The following is a 21,659-nucleotide window of genomic DNA, read 5'->3' as shown; positions in this document are numbered from 1 at the left end:
CAGCAATGAGACAGTGAAAAAAATTCACAGTGCCATCATGTTTAAATACTTAATCACTGCATCCAGAAAATGTCCCACCTGGGGATCTGCACACTACTGGTAGAGCACATGGTAGGTTCCCTGAGCATCCATCCCACTGTTTTCACCAGACTGGGTAGAATAGAATAGAACAGAATAGAATAGAATAGAACAGAATAGAATAATTTCAGTTGGGAAGGACCTATACCGATCATCTAGTCCAACTGCCTGACCACTTCAGGGCTGACCAAGTTAAAGCATGCTTTTAAGGGCATTGTCCAAATGCCTCTTAAACACTGACAGGCTTGGGGCATTGACCACCTCTCTAGGAAGCCTGTTCCAGTGTTCGATCACCCTCTCAGTACAGAAATGCTTCCTAATGTCCAGTCTAAACCTCCTTTGGCATAGCTTTGAACCATTCCCACGTCATATCACTGGATACCAGGAAGAAGAGATCAGCACTTCCCTCTCCACTTCCCCTCCTCAGGAAGCTGTAGAGAGCAATGGGGTTGCCCCTCAGCCTCCTTTTCTCCAAACTAGACAAGCCCAAAGTCCTTAGCTGCTCCTCACAGGACATTCCTTCCAGCCTTTTCACCAGCTTTGTTGCCCTCCTCTGGAGGCATTCAAGGATCTTCACAGCCTTCTTAAATTGTGGGGCCCAGAACTGCATACAGTATTCCAGGTGAGGGCACACCAATGCTGAATACAGTGGGATAATCCCCTCTTTTGACTGGCTGGTTATGCTGTGTTTGATGCACCCCAGGATGGGGTTTGCCCTCTTAGCTCCCAGGGCCCACTGCTGACTCATAGTGGACCTGCTGTCGACCAGCACCCCCAGATCTCTTTCTGCAGGGCTTCTCTCCAGCCACTCCTCTCCCAATTTATACTTGTGCCTGGTGTTACTCCATGCTAGGTGCAGAGTCCGGCATTTGGACTTGTTAAATTTCATCCCATTAATCATAGCTCAATGCTCCAATCTATCTAGATCCCTCTGCAAGGCATCTTGTCCCTCAAGGGAGTCAACAGCACCTCCCGGTTTGGTATCATCAGCAAACTGGCTAATGGTACATTCAACTGGGCTAACAGTGCATAGAACTGGGCATTAAACACAAATCTGCTCAAACATGTGCTCATGCTGTCTGCCCATCTTATTGAACCACTGTTCTCCACCGTGCATTTCCTAATTTTTAAAGCCAGTTCTCTACAGGCCTTTGTAACTAACAGGTCGTATATGATGTTGCTCAAATGCAATCATGGGCCTGTAGCCATGAAATTGTGCCTATTCATGATTTTTTTGCCAGCACGGGAAATGAGCAGCATAGACCCGTCAAGTCAAGAGTTGTCTCAATCTACTGCTTGGTTCAAAGAAAACACGAAGCGTTTCAGAGATTCTAATTTCTAAAGAATTTCTACAATAACTTGTGGATTAATATTTATTTATGGATCTGTAACTGTTTTGATTAATTTCTGCTGTTTTTTACCCAAGCTGTTTTGTTGTACCTGGAAGATGATCCAGCCAGACCACTGACTTGAATAAGGTCTAGGATTGTCTCTGGACCCCAGACTTGCCAGATGGCAAAAATGAACACTTTCCACCACCTTCAGATTTTAATTTTGTTGAGCTATAACGCACATTTGAATTTACAAAACCTGCTAACTTCCCGATTTAGAGTCAGGCCTCCTTATTCTGTTAATGTTCTTTTGATTCTAAATTTACTTTTCTTTAGTTTATTGTGCTCAGTTTACAACAGTAAGTGTGGAGACACATACTCTAAGTCCTGCTTCCTCCAACAACTAACTTAATATTGTATTGTTTCAGCCTCATAGAAACAATGGTGGATGAAAACTAATGCAGTCATTGTTACAGACAGGTCAGGAAAATCTCATAGGCTGTGGAATTCCATTTTTTCTGGGATTATTAGAATTGTATTATGAATGATATTGCACTGTGTTGAATCATATATTATTTGTAATGTGCTTTTGATTGCCTTTGTGTAACTAGATATGTGGTTGGGCTAGTTTCACATATTTTGTTGTTGTGGAGCGATAAAATGTGAAAGAAGCAATCATTTTCTATGGTGTCTTTAATAAAATTTGATTTTTTCTTTGAGATCCTCAAAGAAAAATCACTCTTTTCTGTCCATCTGCCTTGCTATAGCAAAAAACAAATCCAAAAAACTTTCAGTTCTTTACGGTCCATCATTGCAACACTGGGATTAAATTTTGGCCCAAAGAGCAACTGTTTAGTCCCTTGTAAAAAAGAATAAACAAGAGAGAGGTTTCACAGCTGTAGGTAGGGGGAACATTTAAATTTTGGCCCACAGAGGCTGTAGAGGTGAGCTTCCCCCCATGGTGACCAGTACCTCCATAACCACCGCTCTGCAGAAAGGGATGATTTTGGCTGCCCAGCCCAAATGTCCATTCGCGCTGTGCCTGCGTTCACCCTGATCACACGTTCACACACGATGTGTCTCATCCCTAAGACGGGCATGGTGGAATGCAGACCGGCTGCCCACTGAGAGCAGACACCAGCAAGGCCCAACAGCAGCCCCGTCCTGTGGTGGCTCCACCAAGCACGGTGCTCACTGAGCACCTCAGGGCTATTTTGGCTGAACTGGGAAATGAACGTTGAAAAGGCTATTTGCTTTGGTGGTGCTGGGCTACTCATCCTCATATTGATCCCACGGGAGGTTGCACCGGTGGGCAGGGTCTCCAGTGGCAATGCAGAGTCCAGCCCTCAGGTGCAGGGTAAGGGCCAGTGGTAGAGAGGAGGTGGTTGGGGGATAAGAAATGTTGTGGCAAGGCAGATTTTGGGGGGAAATTTGGGTTCGTTTATCTGATTTACCACTCTTAGCACAAACTCAGACTAGTTTATTCAGATTGTTGGGCCTGGGGATTTGATTGACAGCTAGTATGTTGGGAGGGAAAAATGCCGGTGAGGGGCCTGGAGCACAAGTCTTATGAGGAGCAGCTGAGGGAGCTGGGGCTGTTTAGTCTGGAGAAGAGGAGGCTGAGGGGAGACCTTATCGCTCCCTACAACTACCTGAAAGGGGGTTGTAGTGAGGTGGGTGCTGGTCTCTTCTGTCAGGTGGCTGGAGATAGGACAAGAGGAAATGGCCTCAAGTTGTGCCAGGGGAGGTTTAGGTTGGGTATTAGGAAAAAAATTCTTTACTGAAAGGGTTGTCAGGTATTGGAACAGGCTGCCCAGGGGAGTGGTTGAGTCACCATCCCTGGAGGTATTCAAAAAGTGCATAGACAAGGCACTTCAGGACATGGTTTAATGGGCATGGTTGACGGTTGGACTCGATGATTTTAAAGGGCTTTTTTAACCTAAATGATTCTATGATTCTATGAAAGAGGTGAGAGGCATGGGGTGTGTGGGGTTCATCTTGGGGACTGACTCTGCAAGTAAGTGCCTGGGCTACAGGCCAGGGAGGAAGAAACCAGGGTGTGCGGTTGGGACGGGGTGAACAGTGATGTGAAGGGGAAGGCCAAGGGCCTTCCCTTGGCTGGCCAAGGCACCAGCAACACAGAGCACCCTCAGGCCGTGTGGGGAAATTTGTAGGGCTTGGACATCAGTATGTGGTTGTTCCCACTGCTTGTGGTATTCCCAGCATGGGGTTAGCCAGGGCCAGCTGGCAGCATCCCAGCTGAGGCTGGGGCATGGCTTGGAGGCCACTGCTGCCAGGGACCATGCCTGTACGGGGCTCGGACACATGTCAACACCTGCCTGAGCAGAGCCTGGGGGCTGTGGCTGGGCCACCGCCAGTGGCAATAGCAGAAGGGCTGAGCATGGCCCAGAAGGGCAGGGTATGGACTCTGACAAACATTCAGCAGCAAAAGACCAAAGGGAAAGCAGAAGTGATGAAAACGTCCAGAACAATGAAGAACGCACACTCAAACATCAAAGGGATGTGGGAGTGAAGGGGAAATGCGGCAGGCACTGGCAGAGAAAAATACCTCCAAAGAATGGCCAGGCTTCTTGGGTCTGATGTGAAGACACGCCTGCTTCTACTGCTGCCCAGAAATGTATGCTATCTAGCAAAAAATAAGCATCTTTAGTGATCTTTTTTGAACTTACAGAAAAAGGTACTCTGCCGTTCTCTCATGGTGCCTTGGACAATGAATCCCCCTCCATTTAACAGGTGACCTTCACTTCTGTCCATGCAAATTTTTTAACTGTTTAGCTTTGTTAGACTTGAATAGTTGCAGTTTTGATGCAGGGACTCTACACAATGGTTCTTTTTCCCTGTGCATGGTGTCTCTACAAGGTGGTGACACCTGCATGAGTGTAAGTGGGGATGTGGGTTCTTGCCATTTTTCCCAGTTGAGTTAGGAACCAGATGATTCAAATATGACATCATGGTGTGAAACAGGGCAGAAATTATGAAATTCCTTTATTTCACATCTCTATAGCTTTAATCTGGCTAGGTCAGGTCCAGGCACTGCAACTAGAGGCAGCAGCTGAAGTGTCACCTTCAGTCTAGTTTCTTAGACTGAACTACCACCTGGATTATGAGATTCTTCAGGACCAACCCAGGTAGCCCCAGGCACAGCTGGGCAGCAACTGCTTGACAAGGGAGGGTGCGAAGGACTGGTCATAGATTAGACACCATTTCCATAGAAGATAAAACTTTTGGATCTGATGAGAAACTGAATGGGATGTGGAAAGGTGAGAAATAGTATCTGTGAGAGGGCATTTGTCTAATGGGGATTCACACAATCCAGTGGTGGGAGGGTGGGGAAGCAAACTGCCAAAGATGCTGGAGGATGGGAATGTACAAAACATTGGTGGAAAAATTGTTTATCACCACTCTATTCTCCCAAATTAATTCTGGGTTCCTTTTTCTCGTCAATAGCATTCCTTTTGTTTATAGGCAGGCTTAGAACTTGTGAGAGGGGAAGTATAGCCTGTTATGGTGTCTGGGGAAAATATCTAATTTTCCCAGGTGTCTGGGTGGAGTCTTAGAGTGTTTGTTAATTTAACAGAAACCGTTGCCTTCATAGTTACTGTACAACACACACATATGTCTTTGGATCTTCCTTAGTTAATGGGCAAGCCGAGTTAACTCAGTGCTTCAGTGTCAGTCTCACATTAGGTTCAGTAAGGTTAAAAGCTTGCCATATCCTCTTCCACCATGGTTAAGTCCAGGCATATTGCAATGCAAGAAGAGGAAATTATATGAGTTGGAGACTATGCTATTACAGGGGTTTTCATTTACAAAGGAGGGCTTTCTGAAAAAAGGATGAAACAGGTCACAAACATTTTTAAGACAGCACCTCTTCCTCCTTTAGGGTCTTATGCCAATGATTTCAGTAGCACTACTGGTGACTTACAGTGCAAACATAACTAAGCCCATTTGTATTTCAGGACATACGGTGAAAGAGGCTATGTAGTTATGTTTTGGGGATGCAGCTTCCAGGAGTATCATTCAGTCTTCTTGCAATATGATACTCAGGCATAGGTGAGTATGATGTGCCACTAAGAAAACCAGCATTGCTCTCCATTATAGTTCTGAAATACAGTTTAAATTGATGTTCAGACCTGTCTCATCACTGATGGAAGCCACAGAATGGGAGAAATTGTCATCTGGTGCCTGGAGCGTCTCTTGATTCCAGTGTGTTTCCAGAAAGATGCACCTTCTATATCTTTTCAAAGAGAAAATTTGGGCTTAATATGAGATCGAAAGAGAAAGAATAAGATGGAAGAAATAAATACTTTCTTCCTGGCAGAAAGGAGATTTGTTTTGGAGGATGGTTCATACCATGACTTTGTCATTAGACCTTCATGCAGTAGTAATTGGCATAGTCTGTAGAGACTGTGTCCACCATTTTTGATTATCAAGAGGACAAAGAAGAAATATGTGGATAGCTTGATTCTTCCAGGTCTGCAGAAGTAACAGAGCTGTCAGCAGCTCAGAAAATGGGTTTACTGGTTTCCTTCTTGCTGTAGTAATTCTGTTCTTTCCAAGAGTCAGACAAAGTGGATGAGATAAACAGAAGTTTCAAAGGGAGGATGAGACAAATGAGTGAAAGCAGGAAATTGCAAGACTCCAAGACATTGTTTTGAATCTCCTCAGGAAACAAAGCTTGATGTCTACCTTTGGCTTAGTGGTTGGTTGCAGGACCCACTGACTTCTCCAAGTGTTCAGGTATGGATATTTTAAGGAGGTAATGTAGTGGACAATACGGTGGAGTCAACAGATTGTGTAGCCCTTCATGTTAAAGGAAAATTTTGTGATGGTGAGTAGATGGATTATCATTTACATGTGAAGAAAATTTAATAGACGTCTGTTTTGCTGTTGTAATAAATGGCTCTGCAACAAGCTGGTTTTGTCTCTGTGCAGGCATGTGGCTCTTCTTTGACAACAGTACAAGCTTGAAAGGTAGCATCATGGCCTCTGGATGGTTTGGTTGTTGGAAGAGGTGACTGAATTATCTTTTTGAAGGAGCTGAGAAACATTCAGACACAACCAGCTCAGACTGAGGGGGCACAAAAAATTAAGCTGTGCTACATTTCTTGAGGGCATCTCAACGGAAACTAAATGAACAACACTACTAATTGGGAGCTGTGCCATTAAGTTCAATTAAATTTAAATCAGTTCTTTGTGAAACACACTGTTTAAGGGCATCCTAACTAAAAAGGCAATGTTAGTAACATCAAGGCTGACCTAAAAACTTTGTCATCACAAATACATCTAGCTCCTGGTTCTCAGCGTATGCTGCTTCTGAAGTCTTACCTTCTCAGGCAGTAGTAATTTCAACTGTAGTCAGTTTTGTTGCCTACTTGAGGTCTGTCCTATGAGTCTAATGTCTAGAAAAGACATTAAATCCCAAAGTGGTAGTGCATGGTGAACACCATCAAGGAATATTGGGGAAGGTTATACTGGTAGTGTAGAGATGTGTTAATACCATCACTTGGCACAGCTGAGACATTATTTTGCATGCTAGTCATGCCCACGGAGGTCAGTTATCCAGAATCATAGAGGCTATTGAAGTTTTTTTAATGTTCTTTACTGAAATGGACCACCATAATTCAACACCTTGGAGCATAGGGAATATACATGAGATGTGGCAGAATTCAGTGAAGTCTGTATTTTGAATTCAGACCATGGACTTGAAGCCTGTTCTTCCCCATTTTAAGCACCTTCATGCCACATTATTGTCTTTCTTCAGTTAGGGCTCTCTCAGTCTCCTTTTGGAACTGTTTTGCTTTATACCACCAGTTCTATCTTTCTTGGAGCCAAGAACTTGACTCTGGATCTCTCACACCCCAGGTATGTGCCTTGACAAACAGGCTGTCGTAGACACTGAGCAGGCTGTTTTCACTGGAAATTCCAGGTAGACGCTGCGAAATTCTTCCTGAGGAAGCTGGCATGTGTACTTCCACTGAAATGGGCTGGTTTTGACAAATACACACTTTCTAACAAAATGGAAAATTCCATGCCGGTCCTGTACTTGCAGAAATGCCGTTTAAGTGCAGTTTGCTTGAGTAGACAGTGCACTAGTGCCCAGCACCCCAAGAAAATGAGAAGAAAAAAAACCCCAACCCATGTGCCCCCACGCCCCCCCAAAAAAGAAAGCAAAATGCAGACACAGCATTCATAACATGCAGAGCCAAGAGCATTGTCGTCAACCAGCAAGACAAGGTGACAAGTCATGCTTCTGTCTGAACTTCATGCTCATGTCTGATGAACAAAACCACACAGTGTTGGTCTGTTCCCACCTTTATTTGTCAGGGGTCCCTTTGCAACTGTTTGGTAACCAGATCCTTAGATCTTTCTGCACCAGGCAGGCAGCAGATCTTTCTCCTCTCCCTTTTTATTTCCCAGTTTTCCAAATTCTGATCCAATTTTCTTTGCTCTGCTTCTCTGCCCCCTCACCAGAGGCTAGCTGCTGCTCAGGTTGTGGGACATGCATGCACTGACCCTGAAAACAAATTTTATGTCAAAAGAACATACAGGGAGAAAGAGTTTCAATGAACAGTTGTAGCCTTTCTCCTCCACACTCCAGCTCTCTCCAGTCCATTTTCCTCTTCTCTTGACTGACTCCACTGCTCTAATCTGCAAATGATCTTCATGGACTATGCAAAGCACTACAGCGTAAGAGCAAATAATCAGAGGACTGTTTAATTTGGGAATGAATAAGGATGGACAGTAAGGTAAAGGACACCTTATTTGCTTTCTTGCAAGAACAAGGAGATATTCAATCATATTTAAAGCAGTGTAGTGTAAATCTTACCAAAGGGAAATGATTTTATATTATGCAGAAGCACTAATGCACAACCACAGGATTTAAGTTAAGCCAAGGTCAATAGGAATAATGAGGGGAATTCAACATTTGTATGAGTAATAAGACCATAAAATTGTGCCTGATGGGAATTTGTGTTTTGTTAAAGAAACATTAAAACAGCATGTTTTTAAAAACCATCCTGGGGTGTTATTAAATACAACTCATAAAGAGAGCTGGTGAGAAATGGAGGAAAGACTAATATACAGAGGGGAAGGGGGAAGTGATCTAATTCTCTTCCAATATCTAAACCTGCAGGCAGGACAGTACAGAGCTCCAGACTCCTCACATACACGTGGTCTGTGTGTGCTGACCAAAGAGCTGGCACAAGCTGCATGGTCATTCGGTGCTGTCCCACGGCCGCTGCGGAGGGCTTCAGTCTGGTCAAGGTCACACTTGCCACAGCTGGTTAAGTGGGAGAAATCCCCACCACCAGACTGGAGAGCTTGGGATTTGGGGTCACTTTGCCAGACAGCAGGATTTGTCACATCTTAATAAATAGAAATTTCAACAAAAGCTCTCTGTAACATCTTACAGAGCTGTTTCACTTGAATCCTTAAACCATCTTAATTCTTGTATTTCATTTGTTCTCCGTGTAAACAGATTGGCAAGACTTAGCTGCCTAATAAGGTAGAATCCCTTCATCTTAAATCTCTAGAAGCTTCTACTGTCTGGAAAAAGGGCTTTTGTGAGGAATTATTTAATTCTTAATTCATTTTTATCACTACTTTATCTTAATAAAATGAAGAAAACATGAAAGTAGTTTAAAGATATTTATTTAAGCTTTTTTTTATATAAGTAAATGAGGGATTTTCTTGTAAATTATACTCACCAAAACTGAAAATTTGAGTATTATTTAACAGCAAAATCAAGACAAACAATAGTGTAATTCTGAATATACCTAAGTGTGTATTTCTGAATGTTGAGCTGAACGCATTAGATCTGCATTAGAATTGCAGCATTTGAACTGAAGAATTACGAATTGCAAAGCTTAGCAATCGCTCCAACCAAGCTGAAATTTTGCATTAGTAAAAAAGTGAAAAGCTTAAAATAAAGCCAGGCTGTATTTATCCATCTGCTTTAAAGCAACTTTCGCGCATGCGTTAACGAAGTAGACAGTGCCGTCAGAATAACAATCATTGTGAGTTCTGGGTGTGTAACAGGAAGGAAATTTTTTTTTTTTTTTTTTTTAGTCCAATGGAGAAAATAGAAAGATTTGCCCACCCTGATGCTAAAAATGCAGAATAATTATCAGCTGAGGCAAGTGCACTTCTGACCTAAGCATACCTGCACACCATCTATTTTCAAGTCTGCTTTGTTATAATAAACAGATGAATTTTTCCTCAAGTACAGGCTTTAAAAGCAAATGCAAATGGCTTTCCTGAGGAAGGGAAAACCAGTGCCAGAGAGGCAGAGGAAAAGGGAGTCCAGATGCCTTCAACGCCTTGTTGTACTATTGCTTCCACAGCAGGATGAGGGCTCTGAAACACGTGCCACAACCTCTCTGGAGACGGTCCCAGGTGACATAGCCCCACACCATTTACAGCCTCTGCTCCTTCTGGCCAAGGTCTACCAGATTTCATAGCATGAACATACTTTGTGGCATTCACACAATCACAGGATGGTTGAGGTTGGAAGGGACCTCTGGAGGTCATCTGATCCAACCCCTCTGCTCAAGCAGGGCCACCTAGAGCCGGTGGCCCTGGACTGTGTCCAGGCATGTTTTAAGTATCTCCAAGGATGGAGACTCCACAACTTCCCTGGGTAACCTGTTCCAGTGTTCAGTCACCCTCACAGTAAAAAAAAGTGTTTCCTGATGTTCAGAGGGAGCCTCCTGTGTTTCAGTTTGTGCCCATTGCCCATTGGGACAATCTGTCTGGTATTTTCCTATTGTGAAAGCTTTGAGTAATCTCAGCTATTAATGCAAGGTGATTCCTGATTTTTGACACACTGTAGGGCAATAAACAGCTATTCTGATTTCCTGAGTGGATGCTAAACCTTCAGAAAACCAGGAGTCATATCATAAATGAGTAGGTATACGGTCAATGCATATTCAGCTTGTGTATTTTTGGTAAAAGAAGGTGAAACCTGCTGCTTCCTTCCTTCTTCTTGGATTCTGGTTCAGTTTATCAGTATGTGTCACATCTGCTTTCTTCCAGGTTTCCTTCTCAGGGTGCAGTCATGGTCTTCACCTCTAAGCATGCAGGTCACCAACAGCCCCCTTAGGAACAGGTCTTTTATGACCATCATAAACCCAGACCTAGAAATGCAGGGTGTCTAACATGCATGAGATGTGCCTTGTGAGAGCTAGGACACAGCATACTACACCAAACTGCTACTTTAATTATACTGCTTTCTATTTTATCCTACTTACTCCTTCACCATTGCCCACTCCTCTTTCTGAATCCCTCTTTTTGCAGTCCTACTCTCCCCCACTTCCCTCAGACCTCCTTTGCTTCTCAGCCATTTTATAATGGGAGATTATTTAGCCATGGAGCTGCTGCTCAACATGGGCAGTTGGATGAACTGTCTGCAGAAGACGCATCTCGCACTGCTTCTCCCTGTATGTGACTCCAATGAGGCTTCAGACTAGAAATATGGATTTTCTTCTTTCCCCACAGTAAGGAGTCGATGGGTGGGAGAGAAAAGGGAGAAGGCTTGATGAACTCAGTCATAGGCACTGGGGTAGAGCTGAAAGCCTGGACCCTGTTCACGGTTGTACCGGAATCAAAAGTGGCTCAAGTCCAGGATACAGGTCTGGGCTCAACTCTCTAGTGTGTCAGCTCTTCTGAAGCCTTTCCTCATTACATCATTCCTCACCATCTATTCCAGTGCCACAGGAAGGACAAGTTACACTCCCCAAGTGTAAAGGCCCTTTTTGATTCAGGGCCATATGAATGCACATAGGCTGCTAAAGCAGGAACATCAGCAATTATTAAGAAATGAAGGGCCTTTCTTCCAGAAAGAGAGAAATAACCGATTTCCTCCTTGCATGCTCTTTCCAGAAGTTCCACAGAAGTCACAATTATTCATTTGTGCCATCAAAGAGAGCTACACTTCTGAGTAACAGACGATCTTACACAATGTCAAATAAAAGACGCTTTCACTGTTTGTTGAATACGAATCAAGTAATTTTTGTCTGAAAAAAAAGTAATGGATAACCCAGGTGAAAAAAAAGCCAAATAAGCATGCCTGTCTTTGAGCTGTTTTGAAGGTAATCACTTCAACACCCGGTTGTTGCTCTTGCTTGGTAAGAAAAACTCCTTTTAATACCTTCTGCCAATATTCTTAAAAGTTTGGCTTCTCTTCTGAAGACATGCAGGAGTGCAGGCAAAATCCTTCTTACTTTGCAACTTTGGACCCTATTTGTTTTGGATATGATGATTAGTGAGTTTGATTTACTAATGTGACTTTATTAAGGGGCTGTACACAGCTATCCCACAAAGAACAGCCTGCAAGGCAGAGAAAGACAGGGACGTGCCAGGGCAGAAAGTGGGACGGAGGACCTATACTAATTGAATGTACCATAATGTAACAAATTGGGGCCTTTTTTAAAAAAGTGATCTAAGCCAAGGGGAAAATGAGATTCATTTTGTTCCCTACCATCCTCTCAGACAGAAGATGGAGGCAACAGATAGAAGAGGTCTGCTGCAGTCAGGAACCTAGAGATGCTTTCGGTCTCACTTTTCTCTAGTCCTTCTTCACAGCAGGCAGGTTTAGGCCATTACTTTTTGTCCTTTTTACACAGAGGAATCAAGTAGTTCTGTCCCTGCCCCACAAATTGTTTGTGATAGTGCCTGCTAAAGGAAATGCTTTCTGCATCCGTTTAATCTCAGAAAATATATCCACAATATATATACACAGTGTAAGATAACACTTTATTTTCTGTCCCCCAGCCTTCTAAGCAATCAGGTCTTACCATTTGTTGTATAACCATAAACACATGATTTAATTATTTCTGAAGGTTTAAATACATTTTTTAGCCCTGATTTTACAGGCATATACAGATTTTGTGTGAACTGGAACTGTTCCACTTAACTGCAATCAAGTGGGGTTTGACATTCATGTTAGCTCAGCTCAGTGCAGCTCAGCTCTTTTATGCTTAGAAAATAAAAACAGGAACGGGATTATGAAAAGAATTTTTTTTTTCTCTTTTGTTTTAATTTAAAATGCTTTAGGTTGAACACATTACATTTGCTTGTGTTTGGGTTGGGAGGGGGGAGACAGAACGGCCTGCTTGACTTCAAATAAATTAGTCTCTTCAGAAGGAAAAGCTTAGTTTAACCCTTGGCTTTGAATTCAAGAGTGCTTTCAAATTTTCCCATGTGAATGATCTAAACCCTTTGACTTTCTCAGCTGGGATTCCCTCAGCCCTTCCTGACAGAGGAAGGGGAAATTTCACATCGGGTGAAATGCTTAAACCCCGTTGGGCTTTGCCCATCCATGGCTGCAGCGGGCTCTGTAAGGGAGGTGGCTTTGTGGCCGTGGGAGAGGAACAGGGAATGTGTGAGACAGAGGTAGTTAGTGAATAACCAAGCCAAAGCTTGCTCTCTTGCCATATTCAAACAAACCACGGTGCCAAATCTTTCTGAGCACAAAGGCATTGGACTGAGCAGCAAGATGTGAAGTGTTAACCGTAGTTGATAGAGACGACATGAAATACTTTGCTTCTCCTCTTGTAGCTTATTGATATTATTTTAATCAACCATTTTGGAGGAAACCAAACTGTTGACTCGGGGTAACGACGGTGAAGTGACCCATGGACTTAATCTGAGTTTATTATTTTTTTCTCTGCTCTTGCCATCAGCAAGCAGGCACTAACCATTTCCCTTGAGCTTCCTGCTGTTTCCAGTAGCAAGTAAGCCTTGGTAATAAGAGTTTCCACACTGCTGCTCCTAGTGGTAACCCCTGTTTTCTTCTCTAGCTGGAAATGCATCTTCAGGAACTAGATAGCTCATTTGCTACCCTTCATACTCTCCATGGCCCCTTTCCACCGGTGGAGCTGTAGCAGTGTGAAGACAGAGTTTGATCTGGGGTAGGCTGTGGAGCCGAGTCATTCTCTCATGCTTTCAGTAAATAGAATAAAACTCTAAATCAAGATATACAGCTGTGCAACACCAGCCCAAGCAAGACCAGAATCAGACATCTACTGAAAGATTCCATTTCTCTTCACAGAGAAATTCACAAGAAAAGAGGAACTGAAACGGGGTTTGCAGAATATAAGTAGAGACCAGACTGAAACCAGACACATTAGCATAACCCAGAAAGTCTTTGGGCAATCAGGTGCCTGTCTCTGCGGGCTCAAAATTCCCCTCCAGCACAACCAGCAAATGTTTGCCTGGGAGGGAGAAGTGAAAAGCCAGTGGATCTGAAATCTGAGCTTCCACAAGAATTTCTCTGGTTGGTGCTCAGCAGTGCATTCGGGGGATTAAAATGGCTGCGAGACAGGATGTCGGGTGGCTGGGTTGGCTCCCAGTGGCTGTGGTTATTGCTCGGGTAATCCTGCACAGTATAGCTGAACTAAAACTAAGTTGTATCCATTTCTCCTCAGCCCATCTTTCCAGAAGCAAGAAGATTTTCTTACTTTGAACAAACACCAAAATAGTGTTTTTCCTTATAATTCTTTGTCTGAAGACTGTAGCTGTCATACTGAAAGTATTTCCTTTTGCAGCAATGACTATCTATGCTGGCAATGGCTATCTATGCTGGCAGTGGTGCAGACTGGCTCTATTTTACTTGCCTGTGGCAATTTAATTTTTCAGTAGCTCTTTCCTTTAAAGCATTTACCAATCCAACAGAAACAAGTAAGCCTTGGACATGCGAAGAATACCAGGCATAAACTTTAAATCATAATTAAGAAGAAATAAAAAAGTAAGATACATCTTTTCATGCCTGACAGGGGGCTGAAGATTGCCTTATACTTTTGGGCGTAAGCTGTCCGACTGAAGTCAAAAGTGACACCACACCGTAAATTAGATGGCATCCCAAAAAAGGGCAGTTCTGAAGTGTCAATTTTAAATAAGTGTTTTCTCATCCATTTCAGGTTTTACTCAGAGAAAGGAGAATTACATGGTTTTCAAAGTCTGGCAGAGATAAAGGACAGGAAGACTTTCTTTACGGCTTGGGATAAGAACAGAGCTAGATGTTCCCCAATTTAAAATATAATATTGAATTTGTTCTCTGTAGGCACAACATGGAGAACCTGAATAAAACAAATTCATGCAGATCAGCTAAACATATCTATGACAAATGAGTCTAAACTCACCCTTCTTACAGTATGTCTTCAATCATTAGGAAACATAAAATTGTGTTTTCCTCCCTCTTGCTTTCCCATTTCTATAGCTTTCTTCTTCCTGCCTGAATAATGCAACTGTCCTACTTCGTTGTATCACAGCTCAGTATTGAGCCATCAGTATCAGTGAGTCAGCGTCCTTTCCCACAAGATTCAGTACTTGGGATTTTTCAGGGAAACACTGCCAGCTTGTTATGCCTTAATGGGAATTTTTTTGGAAAACACCGTACATTTGGAACATAAAAAAAAAAAACCCCACTGCTGAGCATTGTGTAGATGATGGCCAAGGACCCATTATCTCCCCAAAGTATACCTTACCAAGAAGGTAGTAAACTGCTCAGGAGGTGGGGAAATTACTCCAAGCCTCCCTCCAGTGTTGGCAAGAGGTTCCCTCCAGGCATCTCGGAATTGAACATTAACTTACAATGGAGCAACACTGAATAATATCTCCAGGGCTGAATTTGAAATCCAGTGTTCTCCTATAAAAGATGAACACAGGTGGCTATTAAAGAATTGTAGAAATTGTTATTCTTCTTATTATTATTGTAATTATTTTAGTTTACTGTTTAATTAGCCAACTGCGGAAGTATACATTTATTTCTACCGTTTAACTTTCTGTGGGAATGGCATCTCTGGGGCATGTGAGCAAACCCAGGAAACTGCTGATTAAGTACTTCCCGTGCTGAATGGGCTTGTAGGTATTTTAGCCTTAAGCAGGGCTAACCAGGCAACAGGACTGATGCTTTTTTTGTGTGTGTCAGATTTATTGTTGCTCAGGCAAAATTGGAGCATGTGTCTTATAATACCTGCACCGTGGGAGCAATGATGATTCTTCACAGGACTGTATTTTCCTAGCTTAAGGGTTTTCCTAGTCATTACCCTTCATATAACCCAGGCTGTTTGGTTGTGAGAGTCCTTTTATTCGATATTCTGTGGGTGTTTGCTTTTGTCCTATACCCTTCAGGATTACATTGCAGGATGTCACAGTAACCACCCTCTTACCGGGGTACCAGAGGGAGCAGGGAGATTTGTGTGGGAATCGGTGCAATTTCTGCACTTCCAGAGCAGCTTGTAAATACAGCTGCTGATGGAGCCTTTGCACTGACAAAATATTTTTCGTAGGGTCAATTATTTAAGGTCGGGTGGCTCTGGGGCTAATGCTACTCCTTGCAGTCTCAGTTTGTGCCTTGCAGGTTTTCTGCATGGCAACAGGAGGATGACAGCCTGGCTGGACGGGAGAGAGGTAAAATGCAGTGTAACGGCAGAGCCATTTACTCTGCCAGGGCAGAGGAAGGAATTGCATCAATAAACTGTGAACAGCAAGAAAGCAGAAACAGCCGTAACAGGGCTATTGTGGTATCAGAACGGTTTTGAGGGAACAAGGATGATGGAATGTGAACAGTCAGACTTGTGTGTGTCTCATCCAATGTGCTTTTTGAAATGCCTCTCTTTGTGCACGTAGAAACACTCTACAATTAGTTTAACTGAAGAGAACCCTAAATTAACGGTAGCTGACTCGGAGTTTGAATGCACAGTGCTGTACAGAGGGGTTTTGATACTTCCTCGGACAGAAGTACAATTAAACCTCGGGCCTCATTACAGACTCTCCCAGTACTGCATGCTTAGTCTGTCAGAAAACTCCCTGCAGATTGTGCTGATAGGAGTTTGATGTGCTACACAACTGCAAGGAAATATTCGCTTCTTCTAAGAACTTTCTGGAGTTATTCTGAGGTTGTTATGCTTAAAAGAAAAGATTTTTTTTTCTTCATCTTAGAAAGAAAAAGGGCAAACCTGTAGGCCTTAAAATCCTTCCAGATTTGTGCAGTTGGGTAAAATACAGCATTTGCCCCCCTGCTGTAAACCACTAAGTTAGGATATAAGAACTCCTCTATGTGCTGAGTAAAACTTCACAGTCCCCCTTGAAAAGGATGTGCTGTATGTCAGGGAATTATTAATAAAAACTGAATATGTGGGGTAGTTGCAGGTTTACTGTCATATTAGTGTTACAAAATTAGCTACAGAATCTGGCTGATAAATGAATCCACCCCTCCTTGAGTGAAAGATATCTTTCCTGCCTCTGAAGAACCACTGGCTGCCCAGGCCCTCTGTGATGAGATTTCTGCTTCACACGTTTTTCTCTTTCCATTGACTTCTGTGGAGTCACTTGAGATTTGTGCAGACACAAACGGTGGGGGAACCAGGCCCACCCAGGGGATAAGCAGCTCTGTTCTGGAGATGCAAAGTGTTTTGAGGGCGTACACGTCACCCCATGCACCCACCGTCCCCGCAGAGGCTCGCTCCGCACCCACCAGCCCCATGGCTCAAGTCCATCCTTGGGCGGCAGGCGTAGAAAGCCACATCCTCACCACAGGGTCAGTGGCCACAGCCCTCCAGCCCTCTTTTTGGAGGCTGAGCCATTGTACAGGTAGTAAATGCTCAAGTGGTGAGTTATGCGGGGAGGGACATCTCATAGCCTGCAGATGGGGCTTCTTTCCTCAGAGGCTGAGGAAGAAGAGGGAGAACGTTGTGGGTCCTGGCCATCACTTTGTGTCTGAGCAGGCACTTCGTTCTATGCCTTTTTAATGCAAACGCAGTCACTGCCTGCCCATTTTTCCACGACTGTTTAATACGCACTGAGCTGCTCGCATGGCCCCATTCCAGGCTGGAGGCTGGTGTGTCCTGCCCTGTCTCCAGGCTGAGTCAGGGCCCCTTCCCAGCAGCCAGTGGGTAGGAGCCCCTGAGGTTGGGGAGGAAGGAGTCCACCCCTGCTGCCGCCTCCCTGCCTGCCTGCGCTGTTGGGCACCAGCAGCTCCAGGCGTGGCAGGAAAGTGAAGCAATTGTCTGCACCCAAAGGGATCACTTGGGTGGATCGCACCACGAGGGAGAGCCAGGCTACCAGACCATGTTTCACAGGGATGTCTAAGCCAGTGACGGGGTGGGGAGGGAGGGACCCAGTTTCAGCACTTTCCTTGGGGGAAATTCCTTTGCAGCAATTGCCTTGTGGGGCTGAGCATCCTTGTGCTGAGTTTAAAGTGTCCAAGTCCTTGCAGGGTACAGAGAGAGCCTGGGAGCATCACTGGGTCACTACTCTGCAGCTGTGAGCATCCTCTGTCAACACAAACTCACCCAAATACTTCTACGGGGTCTTCGTCATTAGCTGCCAAAGAAATCTTCTTTTCTGAGTACTTGGGGTTTGTGATTGTTTCAAGAGAGAAAGTCTGATTTTGAGGCACAAAGTGCAATTTTCCTGCATCGTTCCTCTGGCTTCTTGAGGTTTCAGGATGTCAGTCTAATTAGATTTTCAAAAACACGCCTCAACAGCAGTAACTACCCATTCCTTGTATCCCTGTGCTGGCTCCCAACCCACGCGGCATAAAACCAAGCTGCTCTTCTCTACCTTGCGGAGACGGGAATAGCCCGGTTTCCCGCCGGCTTCACTGGCCTGCCAGCCACTCTCAGCTTATTTTGTTGCAATCCAAAAAACACACCCTTCTTCAAGCATTGACACATCTCCCGAGTGTGGACACCCTTCCCGAAAACGTGGGTCTATGTTAAGTCTTCCTTAACTCCAGCCAGGAGAGAGAAGTTCCTGCAAGCCTGTTGGTATTTAGGCACCTCGGTCTATGACGTCTCTGTCTCTCCCCTTCAAAGAACACAAAGATCTGATCTAGCTCTTACTGACACTGAGTTTCCATTGTATTACAGGGGACTAACCATCCTTTAGGTTGTATCATTTCACTCATCTTAAGTGCCATAAGCAGAGCTGAAGCACAACACAAATACCAAACCATTGATACTATCGATAGAGAGAAATCTTGTTTTGTGTGCTGATGAAGTTCTGCACGTCCAGAATGATAAATGTCCTAGTTGCCAGAAAGTTTATTTATTTATTTAAAAGTGGATAAAGACTTTCCTTCTTAGATAAAGAAAAAAAAGGAGAAAAATATTCTCCAGAAAGTTCTGTCTTCACCGTTATTGAACCACGCCCTGTCCTCTTCATATAAGAAATATTGCCAAAGCCACAATCTTTCATCATGTGGTTCCTTTTAAATAACCTCCTAGGTACTAAAGGTCAGGATGATTTTAAAAAAATAAGCTGGTAGTATGAAAGAACTTTTTTTAAATGTGAAAAGACAAACAGAGGAATCCTACGCAAACTTGCCATAAATAAAAGGGATGAGGATGATGATGAGTGGAATAAACTACGTTCACATTGCATTCACCTGCTTTACTTTGTCTCAAGTTTTGTTCAGTTCAAAACTCTAATATAAAAATAGAATTACTCAATTCATTGCAATTCTGAGTCCATTCTTATAGCTCTTTCCTATAGATTTGTTCTTCGACTCCGCTGGGAGTAGTCACACAATGACTGTAGCCTTAGCTTTGTAGATATTTTTATCCCTCCTCACTACTGAGTTTATTGCCAATATTGGTTCTACCATCTAATTAAGGTGAAGGAAGAAAAATGTAAAATTTTTTTTTTTTCAGTTATTTTTGTCTAATTTTTTTGCTTCTCCACATTATTTCAACAAAGAAATATTTTGGAGGGTGGGTATTTCCTGTATTTGACATCTGTCCAGAACTGCATAGTTTCTGCTGTCTGCAGAAATTGCTGGTTCTTTTTTCTACAAATATTTGTTTATTTCTGAGCCACAGTTTTGAATTACTTTAAGGCTGAAATTTTGGGCACTTTGAAGGTGATTCACAAGCAAACCAGATACTTCTGCCTTAGAGGTGGCAACGTTGACCCATACCAGGACGAGCACAATGGGTGTCTGTGGGTGATGAAGGGTTTGGTTGAATTTAATTCATCACCACAGCCTGTGGAAGCTCCCAGTACAAGTTGTATTCGTGGCGTGTGGTGTGTGTGAGTGTGCAAGTGTGTGTGCGTGTATGTATGTGGGTTTTGGTTACAGACACATGTGCGTTCCTAACCAATTCTTTGAACCTTCATTATCCAGCTCTCTCAACTTTGTAAAAGCTATTTAATACCTGGTTTTATTTTTAAAATGTTCAGTCTATGGCAGACTATACTATTGATTGGTAATTTTACTATGAGACCATCCATGAGTCACAGTCAGAGACCAGGAATCTATTGTGCTTGGTGATGTGCACAGCGTAAAAAAAGATGATTAAAGAGCTTAATATCTAGTTTCTTCTTTCATTTCCCTCCTACTCCAAAACATGGTGTATTCTCTGAGACCCAAGAGACTGCTTTGCTGGAGGACAACTGCATATAAAAAAAGATCTAAAAAACGGGGTTGTAGAGGATTTTGAAATCATAAGGTTCTGCTTTAAACCCATGGTATTTTTTGATAACTGAGGGTTGTTTCCACTCTTCGAGAGCACGGCTGGACAGACAACAGCTGAAGAACCTGCCTTAAAGGCCATCTCACCGTCTCCCTCAAATATTCCTGAACCTGCTTTTCCTTTTTCTCGGTGAAGGAGCAGCCCACACGGCAGGACAAACCCTGCCCGGGGTCAGCGGAGGCAGCACACTCCTCTCTCCTCCCCGTCCCGCTCCTCCTTTCCACCCCAAGGCAGGGGCAGCCTCACTGCTAGCCGGGGGCTGGCAAAATGTTTGCCTTCCCCTGAGTCTGGTCCAGAGCCAGGCTGGGAGGAGGGCAGGCACTGGTACCCTGGCAGGTCAGGCTACCCTGAGCACAGCATCCCTTTTCACGTCAGCCCCAAGGCCCAGCTCCGGCTGGTTGTCCCCAGCATTTCCTCCGTGCCACGGACACAGGGACCCCTCTCCCACCTGCTGCCCGCCGCACACCTCCTCTTTCCTCCTGCAACATTCCCTGAAAAACAACCACCCCCAAACCCACATTTTTTCCAAGCAGCCCTCCCACTTTCTGTTTGCCTCACCCTCTCCCTCATTATCCTGGGTCTTGCTTTTGTTTGTCTTGGCTATTTTGGGCTGGAAGCTCTTTGGGGAAGAGAATACGGTTTAAGTGTCGCCTGCTTAGGATGTGAAGTGTTTCATTCCTTCCAGCTGAGTGAAGCTGAATTGATAAATGAGGCATAAACTGGCTGAGAATTGTCTACCTGAGTGTGGGCACCTGGTTAGCTGAATCAGCATTAACAGGTGTAATTCATTAAACAGGTGTAACTTTGTTTAGGGAAAAAAAGTCCTATTTTAAAAGGCACAGGTAGGAGTTTAATGCTAAAGCTTCCCAGGAAATCCAGTCAAGGCTATACTGTAGTGAAGTACAGCATGGTCATATAGTAGCTATAGAATAAACTATACTCTGTGGCTCTGAGCACCTTCTTCAGTATCGTCATTCATGAAGGACCACATTTAGTGTTATTTACCATGAGAGTTACATGTAATTGGTTGGAATATGGACGTATAAATGTATAAATTAAAAAGTACCATGTATTATGAAGCAACTGTGCTTTTCTCTAGTCAATAGCTCTGTTAAAGCGATTCCACTGATACATTTTTTAATTGTATTACTACTTGATACTGTAACTATACTATCAATTGCTAAATTGCTGTATTAAACAGAGCTAACATAGACAGGATTAGGATGGAAATGTTTATAAGAGGTTCGTGGGATCCTCTTCGTTTCACTGCCAGTAAGATGATTATTCTCATTTTAATACCTACAACACCCCAAACCTCCACACCTGGAAGAGACATGGAAACATCTGGTCTGTATTTTGCAAATTTGAGACTCTGTTGTTATCATCTTTTAATTGTATGTAAAAACAGTTTCTGTTGTAAAAGTATGTATATTATTTCAAATGAATCAACACAAAACTAGGAATTTTTTGTGTGTGTTCAGCATAATTTCTCAGCTACACTGATAAATGAGATGCTAATACATAGCATGTGAAATATAAAAAGGAGTTTATTCCTTTAGATGCAAGAAGTGATGTAAGAATTCAGTGAAAAGTGAAACCCAAGTATTTTGAAGCAGTATGCCCCGCTTGTAGTCTCTGTAAGGAAAGCACTTCTGATGAGCTCCTATCCTATCTACCAGGAATCTCTTTCTCATTCTTTGCTTAAGATCCTCTCATCTGTAATAGAGGAATATTTGTCATACAAGGCTAA

Source organism: Haliaeetus leucocephalus, unplaced genomic scaffold (assembly GCF_000737465.1).
Source record: "Haliaeetus leucocephalus isolate CR32 unplaced genomic scaffold, Haliaeetus_leucocephalus-4.0 Scaffold555, whole genome shotgun sequence".
Lineage (NCBI taxonomy): Eukaryota > Metazoa > Chordata > Aves > Accipitriformes > Accipitridae > Haliaeetus > Haliaeetus leucocephalus.
This window is presented reverse-complemented; position numbering follows the sequence as displayed.